This window comes from Chrysemys picta, chromosome 3 (assembly GCF_011386835.1).
Source record: "Chrysemys picta bellii isolate R12L10 chromosome 3, ASM1138683v2, whole genome shotgun sequence".
Classification (NCBI taxonomy): domain Eukaryota; kingdom Metazoa; phylum Chordata; order Testudines; family Emydidae; genus Chrysemys; species Chrysemys picta.
The window spans coordinates 19,596,407-19,609,329 of record NC_088793.1 but is presented as its reverse complement, the minus strand read 5'-3'; the positions used below and the strand labels follow the sequence as shown (position 1 = coordinate 19,609,329).

The 12,923-nt window shown below is 45.9% G+C and overlaps 1 long non-coding RNA gene across 1 annotated transcript; it reads right to left on the bottom strand.

Moving 5' to 3' along the window:
* Window positions 1-9,541: 9,541 nt before the first annotated feature.
* On the bottom strand, window positions 9,542-12,526 carry LOC135982020 (uncharacterized). The gene is made up of 3 exons (XR_010599219.1): window positions 12,494-12,526; window positions 11,208-11,277; window positions 9,542-10,257 (listed from the first exon to the last, which is right to left on the bottom strand). It is a non-coding gene; the product is annotated as an uncharacterized LOC135982020 (long non-coding RNA).
* Window positions 12,527-12,923: the final 397 nt, after the last annotated feature.

Below are 12,923 nucleotides of genomic sequence, written 5' to 3'. Positions count from 1 at the left end.
GAATTTGACATCCCAGCAGACGTTTTTCACCAAAGCAAAATCACAAAGTGAAGCTGCTGTGAAAGCAAGTTTCATTGTGGCCGAAGAGATCGCCAAATCAGGACGGCCGTTTACCGAGGGGGAATTCGTAAAGAATTGTATGATGAAAGTGTACGACGTCCTTTGTCCAGATAAAACGCGAGCGTTTGCAAATGTAAGCCTCAGCAGAAACACTGTTGCTAATCGGGTTTGTGAGATGGCGACTGATTTGAAAACACAGTTGATTGAAAGAGCAAAAGATTTTGTTGCATACTCCCTTGCCGTGGATGAAACTACTGACGCGACTGACACTGCACAGCTGGCGATATTTATCCGTGGTGTGGATTCCAATTTGTGCGTAACAGAGGAAATACTGGACATTAAATCGATGCACGGGACAACGAAAGGAGAAGACATCTTTGGAAATGTATTTCAAAGTGTAACCGACATGAAACTGCCGTGGGAAAAACTCGTTGGACTTACAACAGATGGCGCACCTGCTATGTGTGGTGAAAAAAATGGACTGGTGGGAAGGATGCGCTCAAAGATGCGGGAGGAGAACTGTGCCGGTGAGTTGACAGTGTATCACTGCATCATACACCAGGAATCGCTGAGTGCTAAAGTTCTAAAAATGGATCATGTGATGAACACTGTAACACAAACCGTCAACTTTATCAGAGCCCACGGTTTAAATCACCGCCAATTCCAGTCTTTTCTGCGGGAAATAGATAGCGAGTTTGGCGATATGCCATATCATACGGAGGTCCGGTGGCTAAGTCGGGGAAAAGTTCTCAAAAGACACTTTGAGCTGCGAGAGGAAATCTGCCAGTTCATGGACAGTAAGGGGAAAGACTGCACAGTTCTGCGGGATGAAAAGTGGAAATGTGAGTTGGCGTTCCTGGCTGACATAACGTCGCATCTTAGCGCTTTAAACCTTCAACTCCAGGGACGGGAGCACATAATAACCGATATGCATGATGCAGTGAAGGCATTTCAAGTGAAGCTGCGCTTATGGGAGACACAAATGCACCAATGCAACTTGTCTCACTTTCCCTGTTGCCAAGTAATACGGAACCAAGAAAGTGCCACAGTTTTCCCAAATGCCACCTTTGCTGAAAAACTCAGCGCGCTGCGCACTGAGTTCGCACGGCGCTTCAGTGACTTTGAGGCACAGAAAAGTAACTTCGAGCTGCTTCGCAACCCATTTGCAGTCGATGTGGAAACCGCACCTGTAGAAATGCAGATGGAGCTGATAGAACTGCAATGTAACGGGACACTGAAGGCAAAGTACGACACTGCGGGGCCAGCACAGTTCACTCGCTTCATTCCTGAAGCGATGCCGCAGCTCCGCCAACATGCGGCTCGAATCCTGTCCATGTTTGGCAGCACATATCTGTGCGAGCAGCTGTTCTCTGTGATGAAAATTAACAAAACGTCACACAGGAGTCGCCTCACTGATGAACACCTGCAATCGATCCTGAGAATCTTCACAACACAGAACCTAACCCCAAACATAAACGAACTTGTTGCAAAGAAAAGACTCCAAGTATCAGGCTCTGACTAAATAGGACAAGAAAATGGAATGTTATGATTTGTTATGATTATACTTTTGCTTTAAATTCAATTTTTTATTTATATTTTCAGATTTTTTAATATTCCAGCATGTACAGATTTTGAATGTATTGTATTGACAGGATATTTTTTTATGAAGAGCAAAATATTTTAAGTTGAAATGTATTTATTTTGGAATGATATCCTGTATTTTGGTTCATATTAATGGTTAAAAAACATAAATATTTAGTCTGTTAAATAAATGGTTATACTGTTCGGCCCGCGAGTTTTGAGTTTTGGCCCCATGTGCAATTGAGTTTGACACCCCTGCAGTAGATTATAAGCTTTGTAATGATACCTTACAAGAGACCTTTTGCATAAAGCGTATTCCAGTTACATCATATTCACATTCATAAGCATATTTTCATAAAGCATATGGAGTGCAACGTCACAAAATTGTTGTAACAGAAGCAGTCAAGAACAGACATTCAAACTGAGATATAATTTATCCTCTGAGTTAAAAAAGGATGATAGAATTACCCCCAGTTTAAAATGCCAACTCTGCCACTCAGCCTTATTTCTAACAAAGTAACATTAGTATTCATTTGTTTACAATTAGCTGAGCTTTCCACATGAGCTACTTCACTGAATAGTTTAATAACAATACAAAGAACATGTGGAAGAGAGACCTACCCTTGGAAGAACAATTCATTATGTTGAGAAATTAAACTGTGAATAGATCACTTGAACATGATATTTCTTCTTGTTTTAAATAATGAGCTGTAAAATCTCATCACTGTGCCTTCAAGGACATGATACTGTTGTGATTTTTGTTACACCACTTGGGCCATGGACTGGGAAGATTACTGGGTGACATGGCATTGTGTTATCTAATCGTCTTTAATTAGAGATGTCTCCTCTGCTGAACAGATGTTTCTTACACTAAGGTTCTGTTCATGATACTAATGTAGCTGGGATGGCCAAACAAGCAGATATTCACCTTCAGATGTTTAGATTCCTATTTTGAAATCCTTATGTTAAGAACATAATAATGGCCATACTGTGTCAGACTGTGTCCATCTAGCCCAGTATCCTGTCTTCTGACAATGGCCAATGCCAGGTGCTTCAGAGGGAATGAACAGAATAGGCAATCATCGAGTGATCCATCTCCTCTTGTCCACTCCGAGCCTCTGGCAAACAGAGGTTAGGGACACTCAGACCCTGGTGTTGCATCCCTGACCATCTTGGTTAATAGCTACTGATGGACTTATCCTCTTATCTAGTTCTTTTTGAACCCTATTATAGTTCTGACCATCACAACATCCTCTGGTGACAAGTTTCACAGGTTGACATTGTGTTCTGTGAAAAAGTACTTCCTTTTGTTTGTTTTAAACTTACTTGCCTATTATTTTCATTGGGGACACCTGGTTCTTGTATTATATGAAGGAGTAAATAAGACTTCCTTATTCACTTTCTCCAGAGCAGTTACAATTTTATAGACCTCTATCATAACCCCTCCTAGTCATCTCCTTTCCAAGCTCAACAGTCCCAGTCTTTTTAATCTCTCCTTATATGGAAGGTGTTCCATGCCCTTAATCGTTTTTGTTGCCCTTCTCTGGTCCTTTTCCAATTCTAATATATCATTTTGGAGATGGATGACCAGAACTGCATGCAGTATTCATGTGGTGATGTACCATGGATTTATATAATGGCATTGTGCTATTTTCTGTCTGATTACACTGGCCTACAATTTTTGAGATGTCGTTTGCTTCAGAGATAAAATGTGCTATTTATTATGTATTTTGATGTGCTGAATTCAAATATGACAATTAAAACAACTGATTGGCTACTGTTTCTAAGATATTTAAGTTTTTACATTTTATGTCTATGTATATTGTGTAGATAGTAGAGTTTTAATCATAAATTGTAAACCTAGGTCTTTTCATGTGTTTATGGTTGCTTTACATGATAATATTTCACCTGTCCTGTTTATGTAACACTTTAAAAATCAGCAAAAGGGTTATATAAATCAAATTTATTATGAAACAAAAGGCAAAAAAATATTATGTACATAGTTTAGTCCTATTCAGTGTCGACTCGGCGCTTCTTGGCTTGTCTCTTGTATTCATTAAATGGAGCATCTCTTGTCACTGTCCAGCAATAGTCTGCAAGCATTGATGGGCTCCATTTGCCCTGATAGCGTTTCTCCATTGTTGCAATGTCCTGGTGAAATCGCTCGCCATGCTCGTTGCTCACTGCTCTGCAGTTTGGTGGAAAAAAAATCTAGATGAGAGTGCAAAAAATGTATCTTTAGTGACATGTTGCAACCAAGGCTTTTGTATGCCTTGAGGAGGTTTTCCACCAACAACCTGTAGTTGTCTGCCTTGTTGTTTCCGAGAAAATTTATTGCCACCAACTGGAAGGCTTTCCATGCCGTCTTTTCCTTGCCACGCAGTGCATGGTCAAATGAACCATCTCGAAGAAGTTCACAAATCTGAGGACCAACAAAGACACCTTCTTTTATCTTAGCTTCACTTAACCTTGGAAATTTTCCACAGAGGTACTTGAAAGCTGCTTGTGTTTTGTCAATGGCCTTGACAAAGTTCTTCATCAGACCCAGCTTGATGTGTAAGGGTGGTAACAAAATCTTCCTTGATCCACTGTCGGAGTGACCAATCTTTCTTGATGTAGTGGGAATCTCTTGCACGACTATCCCATTTGCAGAGAAAACAGCAGTACTTTGTGTATCCAGTCTGCAGACCAAGCAAGAGAGCAACAACCTTCAAATCGCCACAAAGCTGCCACTGATGTTGGTCATAGTTTATGCACCTCAAAAGTTGTTTCATGTTGTCATAGGTTTCCTTCATATGGACTGCATGACCAATTGGAATTGATGGCAAAACATTGCCATTATGCAGTAAAACAGCTTTAAGACTCGTCTTCGATGAATCAATGAACAGTCTCCACTCATCTGGATCATGAACGATGTTGAGGGCTGCCATCACACCATTGATGTAGTTGCAGGCTACAAGATCACCTTCCATGAAGAAGAATGGGACAAGATCCTTTTGACAGTCACAGAACATGGAAACCCTAACATCATCTGCCAGGAGATTCCACTGCTGTAGTCTGGAGCCCAACAGCTCTGCCTTACTCTTGGGTAGTTCCAAATCCCTGACAAGGTCATTCAGTTCACCTTGTGTTATGAGATGTGGTTCAGAGGAGGAGGATGGGAGAAAATGTGGGTCCTGTGACATTGATGGTTCAGGACCAGAAGTTTCATCCTCTTCCTCTTCCTCATCTGACTCAAGTGAGGATGATTCTGGTGCATCAGGAACCGGCAGTCCTTCTCCATGGGGTATTGGGCGTATAGCTGATGGAATGTTTGGATAATGCACAGTCCACTTTTTCTTCTTTGTCACACCTTTCCCAACTGGAGGCACCATGCAGAAGTAACAATTTCTGGTATGATCTGTTGACTCTCTCCAAATCATTGGCACTGCAAAAGGCATAGATTTCCTTTTCCTGTTCAACCACTGGCAAAGATTTGTTGCACAAGTGTTGCAGCATATGTGTGGGGCCCACCTCTTGTCCTGATCTCCAATTTTGCAGCCAAAATAAAGGTGATAGGCTTTCTTAACCATAGTGGTTATACTGTGCTTTTGTGATGCAAAAGTCACTTCACAAACATAGCAGACATTATCTGCACTGTTCACACAAGTACGAGGCATCTCTGCTCACTTTGGCTAAACAGAAATGTGTCCCTTTGCAAAATCAAACGCTGACAAATAAGAGAGCACGACACTGTATGATTTCTAGAGCTGATATAGGGCAATTTGTTCAGCAGAGTGATGTAAGCTTCATTATGATTGCATCATCCATGACTTCTAGGAATAATATAATATATGGAGATATACCTATCTCATCGAGCTGGAAGGGACCTTGAAAGGTCATCAAGTCCAGCCCCCTGCCTTCACTAGCAGGACCAAGTACTGATTTTGCCCCAGATCCCTAAGTGGCCCCCTCAAGGATTGAGCTCACAACCCTGGGTTTAGCAGGCTAATGCTCAAACTACTGAGCTGTCCATCCCTAACATGATGCAATTCATATCATGTTTGATGCAATACCAGCTTCAGATTGCATCGTTCATTGTTTTGCCTAAAAAGCAAGTACTGTCCAAACCCAGTCATAGATTTATTCATAGATCCAGTCAAAGACGTATTTTAGTCATTTCTGGTTTAAATTGAGATCCCTTCCCTTTATAACTCACTTATCCTCTGCCATTCCCAAGTCAAGGGTCGTATATACTGACCCAATAGTATATCTTGAAAACTAGAGCCAATTAACAATTTTAAGCATCATTTTCATTCTCAGTGACCCAGAATTAGTAACATTTGACTACATTTATTTCAGAAGCATTTTGGCTGTAGAGCAGTGTTATATATCCATTTCCTAATGGTTCCTAACATTCTGTTAGTTTTTTTGATTGGCGCTGCACATTGAATGGATGTTTTCAGAGAACTATTCACAATGACTCCAAGATCTCTTTCTTGAGTGGTAACAGCTAATTTAGACCCCATCATTTTGTATGTATAGCTGGGATTATGTTTTTCAATGTGCATTATTTTGCATTTATCAACATGAATTTCCTCTGGCATTTTGTTGCCCAGTCACCCGGTTTTGTGAGTTTCCTTTGTAACTCTGTGCAGTCTATTCTGGACTCAACAATCTTGAGTAATTTTGTATCATCTGCAAACTTTGCTATCTCACTGTTTACCCATTTTTCCAAAGCATTTGTGAACATGTTGAGCAGCACTCGTTCCAGTTCAGACCGCTGGGGAACACCACTATTTACTTCTCTCCTTTCTGAAGACTGACCATTTATTCCTACCCTTTGTTTTCTGTCTTTTAATCATTTACTGATCCGTGGGAGGACCTTCTCTCTTATCCCAGGACTGCTTACTTTGCATAAGAGCCTTTGGTGAGGGATCTTGTCAAAGGCTTTTTGAAAGTCCAAGTACACTATATCCACTGGATCAGCCTTGTTCACATGTTTTTTGACCCCCTCTAAGAATTCTAATAGATTGATGAGGGATGGCTTCCCTCTACAAAAGCCATGTTGACTCTTCCCCAACAAATTGTGTTCGTCTATGTGTCTGATAATTCTCTTGTTTACTACAGTTTCAACCAATTTGCCTGATACTGAATTTAGACTTACTGGCTTGTAATTGCTAGGATTGCCTCTGAAGCCTTTTTTTTTAAATTGATGTCACATTAGCTATCCTCCAGTCATCTGGTACAGAAGCTGATTTAAATGATAGGTTACACACCACAGTCAGCAGTTCTGCTGGGGGAATATTAGATTTCAGAAAAAAAAAATCCTTGCCACAGAAATAAAAGAAGTAAAAGTTGATGTATAATGGGCAGGAAAACTATGGTTTCTCCAGCAGCAGAATGTGTAAGTAGTTTGCATGTTCCTGCTACACTAAGGCAGCACCCTGGTAGAATCCATAAGAGCTGGTACCAGGTGAAGGTACATAATTTGTAGCATTTGCTGGGTGTCATGTTCCAGCAGTATCCAGTGTCTATTGAGTTAAAACAAAAATATTAATTCTTCTCTTTGCTGAAGGAGTGGGACACACTGCACCAGATTATGGCTGGCTGTCAGGGAATATCAACATCTAGGATTAAAGGTCCTGAGTTAGAAATTGTGGTGATGTTTACTGTGTACAGAAGATGAATGTACTCTTTATTGACATTCAAAGACAAAACACTTTTTGTTGTGAAACAGTTAAGGTTGTTAAACCTATAGCAGGGGTCAGCAACCTTTGACACGCGGCCCATCAGGGTAATCTGCTGGCAGGCTGCAAGACAGTTTGTTTACGTTGACCATCTGCAGGCATGGTTCCCCATAGCTCCCAGTGGCCTCGGTTCACCATTCCTGGCCAATTGGAGCTGCAGGAAGCGGCAGCACAGCTGCATCAGTACAGTAGTGTAGACTAGCCCAGAGAATGGTAGAGTAAGAAAAGAGAGAGAACACTGTCAATATTTTAAGTCACAGGACGTTCTCAGGCAAATTGGTCAAACAGATTCCTGATTTCATGAGAGTGTAGTCTCATGCTGATTGAATCAGCAATCGAGAAATCTGGAGTGATTGATTTCCCAAAGATGGCTGGGATAGAGATGCATGGGCATGGCTGAGAGCAAAACTTGGCCTAGTTACCGAAGTGGAGCCTGTCCAAATTGAAATGGATGAAATCTTTATTGCAATTCACACCTGTGTTTCAAAACTCTGTCTATAAAGTCTATTGATTGGTCATGTAATTTTGTTTGTTGGTACAGGGTCCATCTAGTAAAAAAGGAAAGCAGTTGGTGGGGGGAACTACATGTTCTAAATAACTCCAATTCTGAGCTGCAGAGTACTGAAAGAAAAATCACGTCCAGGAAATTTGATGAGAAAATCCAAGAAAGACAATTATGGCAAGTGGAGAATTGATATGAAAGTTACAGATCTCCCCATTCATATTAAATGAGCAAAATGAAGATAGATCATTCATAAGAGTTCTGGTACTGAAATGTTATGGTGTAATGTGTGCTACCCAAATAAACATGTGGAATTAGCAACTGCAGCTGTTCAGCAAAGTTATTCTCAGCCTTCTTCTGCTCCTCCTCTATGAGTGCTTTATCTTTCATGGTATCTAGGAAGACAGAGAAAAGGGCAGATTTCAAGGAGAATTTCTCTACCTTTGTGGGGATCTTTAATAAGAGGAAAATAATGGCATTTGCAGCCGTAGGAGTGCACTAAGGGTAGAGGATATATTAACTAAGTCAGGAATACAAAGCAGCAATTTTTTTGCTGAAGCTGGCTGGTTTTTTTTGTTTTTTTTGTTTTTTTTTGCATGCTTTTATCCCTTATAACTGCCTGTTTTCCCCAAGAGACATCTTATCAAACAAATATTGTTCTGGCATCCTAGAACATGACAGACTGTCATTAGATAAAGAAGAAGGTTAATAAAATAGAAATTCAGGCAATCTTTCAGCCAGAGGCATCCCATGAGTTGCTATAAAGCAAATAGAGTAGTCAACTGCAGCAAGTTACTTGGCAGGCGATTGCCAAATACCCACTTGTTAGTCTATAATTCATGCATGTCAGGGGCAAGACAATATTTTTGTAAAGCTCCTTGGACTGCATTGTCTGCCAGCCCCCCCATTTTGATAACTTGTCATTGCTAGGAGCATGAGGACGTAGGGAGTACTGTCTGTGCAGCATGGCTATGAGTAACTTTAAAAAATAAAAATTCCACAAAACATGTTTGATATGGTTCTGGGGAGAGCTGAGATCCTGGGTCTGTGTGGGTAGGTTTGCTATTCTGAGTACTGGCCGGTATATTCATTTTTCTATTTTATTGGTCTGCTTATGATGTTAGTAGTAAATACTTATATTATTCTGAAGGCCCCACTGTGCTAGACAATGCAAAAACACAGGTACGAGACAATAACTACACTGTAGACCTTGCAGTCTTAAATCACAACAAATTCAATCCTTTAATCTTCTTATGGTTTTTCTACCCTCTCCAAATTATCAACAATTTACCTTGAAGGTTCTTCACAACCTAGTTCTACCCTGCGAAGCTGACCTAGTAACCTATTGTGAAGCTGATCCTCCCCCCCTTCATCCCTAAGTGGCACCCTCAACGATTGAGCTCACAGCCCTAGGTTTAGCAGGCCAATGCTCAAACCACTGAGCTATCCCTCCCCAAGGCTGGGTTTTATATGCATCATGGCAGAGGAGAGTCTCTTTAAAAGAGAGGCCGATTGGTGGGCTGTAAAAGCTGGGAATGCTGGTGGAATGAAGTGGGCGGGCAGGCGGGCGGGGGGGGGATCAGCTTCACAATAGGTTGCTAGGTCAGCTTCGCAGGGTAGAGCTAGGTTGTGAAGAACCTTCAAGGTAAATTGTTGATAATTTGGAGAGGGTAGAAAAACCATGAGAAGATTAAAGGATTGGAACACATGCCTGATAGCTAGATAGAGCTCCTGTAAACAATCTCTTCAGTTTAACAAAGAGAAGGCTAAAGGGTAACTTGGTCACAGTCCATAAATACCTACATAGGGAACAAATATTTGATAATGGATTCTTTAATCTAGTAGACAAAAGGTATAACCAGATCCAATGGCTGAAATTGAAGCTAGATAATTCCAACTAGAAATATGGTACAGATTATTAGCAGTGAGTGTAATTAACCACTGGAACAATTTACCCAGTGCTGTTGTAACCCATGAGCCTAATAGGGTGATATCTCTTTAAGAAACCCATTGCAGGGAGGTAGGAATGAGCTGTGTCTGGGTCATTGTTGCTAGGCAGATTAAGCACTCCACAGCCAGAAGCTTCTGGAATTGGGTGTGGTAGTTTTGGGTCTGCTCCAATAGGTTCCCTGTTGCTGGGGTCAGACTCCATGAGGGCAAGCGGTCAGGGCCCCTGCTTTGCACAAGGCCACGTGTCCTGTGTGAGTTGGGAGAAGCTGAGCCCAGGTGGAGGAAGCCGGCTGTTGTCCTTAACTCTGAAGCATTTTGCAGCAGGGTTTTCTTTAAATCTATACACTTTGCTGAGTGGTTGGTTAATCCGTTCGCTGACAGGCTAGCAGTGATTTCAGCAAAGGAAGAGTCTGCATGGATCCCAACTGAAGAGCCCTACAAGCAAGTGGAGGGAAGATGTTGTTTTAGACTCAGCAGACATGGGCGGCGAGTTATATTCTTTTGTGTAGGGTTACCATATTTCAACAATCAAAAAAGAGGACGGGAGGAGCCCCGCCCTAGCCCCGCCCCTGTCCTAGCCCCGCCCCCATCCTGTCCTAGCCCCGCCCCTGCCCCTTCCACTCCCTCCCACTTCTTGCCCCCTCAGAACCCCCAACCCTCCCCCCCACTCCTTGTCCCCTGACTGCCCCCCAGGACTCCACCCCCTCCCTAAGCCTCCCTGCCTCATGTCCCCTGACTGCCTCCTCCTGAGACCTTCCCCACATCCTAACTGGCCCCCTAGGGCCCTACCCCCTACCTGTCCCCTGACTGCCCCAACCCTTATCCACACCCCCACCCCCTGACAGCCCCCCCCAGAACTCCTGACCCATCTAAACCCCTCTGCTCCCTGTCCCCTGACTGCCCCCTCCTGGGACCCCTGCTCCTAACTGCCCTCCAGAACCCCACCCCCTACCTAAGCCTCCCTGTTCCTTATCCCCTAACTGCCCCTTCCTAAGACCCCCCCCAACTGCCCCCCAGGACCCTACCTCCTACCTGTACCCTGACTGCCCAAAACCTTATCCACCCTCCCCCAGAAAGCCCGCTCCAAACTCCCGCCCCCCGCCCCGCTCCTTGTCCCCTGACTGCCCCCTCCTGGGACCCCTGCTCCTAACTGCCCTCCAGAACCCCACCCCCTACCTAAGCCTCCCTGTTTCTTGTCCCCTAACTGCCCCCTCCTGAGACCCCCCCCACTTGTACCCTGACTGCCCAAAACCTTACACCCCCAACCCCCAGACAGCCCCCCCAGAACTCCCTGACCCATCAAACCCTCCCCCCTGCTCCCTGTCTCTTGACTACCCCCCCCCCCCGAACCTCCCTGCCGCTTCTCTGGCCCCCGGCCCCCTTACCGTGCTGCAGAGCAGCGCGCTCGACAGCGGGGGAGGGCAGCAGGCTCGGAGCTCCAGACGAACAGGCGATCTGTGAATGCAGGGAGGGAGGGGGAGGAAGGGAGAGGAGGGGAGTGGTGTCAAGTTTCAGGAGAGAGGAGGGGGGAAGTGCAGGAAGGGCTCTGGCTCTGGCTGTCGGAGCCCGGGCTGCTTTGTAAGCCGCGCGCACACTCTGCATGGGGGGGGAGGAGGGACGCTATTTTTAACCCGAAAAAGCCGGACATGTCCGGGGGAATCCGGACGAATGGTAACCCTACTTTTGTGGTGCCCGGGCTCCAGGAATATTCAGAGCCAGGGGCCCTGCTCCACCAATATTTGGAGCTGGGTCTTTCCCCGGGCCCTGCCTGGAGCGGGCCCTGGCCCCTGCCTGCCACCCCCCCTTTCATGCATCTCCCCCCCTGCCCCACTGTGTCCCTGCCTGAAAGAAAGCGGCGCGTGCCTCTCCCATGCCTGCTTGTGCTTCCGGTGTTACACATTCCTACGTGGAGCAGTATCCTACACTACACCGGCTCCTGGCATCAACTGCTGTCTGCTGCTCCAGGGTCCTCGTGCCCCCACCACTAATGGCAGGGCAGGCTGCCCTTATCCTGCCCTTCCACTCTAGCCCTGAGCCTCTCCAACGCCCCAAACCCCTCAACCTCAGCCCCAGCCAGAACCCTCATCCCCCCACACCCTAATCCTCTGCCCCCACCCCTGAGCCCTCTCCTGCATCATGAACACCTCATCCCCAGCCCCAGCCCTCATCCCCCCACACCCTAATCCTCAGCCCCACAGCCCTCACCCCACACCCCAACCCTCTGCCCTAGCCCTGAGCCCCCTCCCACACCCCAAACCCCTCATCCTCAGCCACACAGCCCTCACCCCTGCACCCCCTCCTATCCCCAAACTTCCTCCCAGAGCGTGCACCCCTTCCCACACACCCCCTCCTGTCCCCAAACTCCATCCCAGAGCCTGCACCCCTCACCCCCTCCTGCACACCCACCCCCTGCCCTAGGGCTACCATATTCAAACATTTAAAAAAGAGGACACTCCACGGGGCCCCGATCCCACCCACAGCCCCGCCCTTTTCCCAGCCCCATTCCAACCCCTTCCCCAAAGTCCCTGCCCCAACTCTGCCCCCTCCTCTGAGCACCCCACTTTCCCCCTCCTCCCTCCCGCTCTGATCTGGGTTGGGGGTTGCTAAGTGCTTCCCTGCTCCCCTCTCCCCCTGGAGCCCCTGCCCCTGCCCCTCCCCCCCGCCTGCTCACCCAGCAGAGGGAGAGCTGCGGGCTCCACGTGGACCCAAACACTGTTCCCTGCTGATCTGCGGGAGAAGAGGAAGCGGGGAAGGGGAGGGACTCTGGCTGCTGGAGGCCCCAGTGGCTGCGAACGGCTTTCAATCAGGCCCAGCCGTCCAATCAGCCGCGCCACACTCTGCATGAGGGGAAGGGGGAAATCCCGGACATTTCTACTTTATTAGAAATCCCCCCCAGATGGCCATTTAAAGCTGAAAAAGCGGGACATGTGTGGGGAAACCCGGACGGATGGTAACCCTACCCTGCCCCAGCCCGGAGCATGCACCCAGCACCCAAACTCCATCCCAGAGCCTGCACCCTGCACCTCTCCTGCACCCTAATCCCCAGCCCAGGACCTGCACCCCAGACCTCCTCCCCCCACCCAAACTTCCTCCCAGAGCCT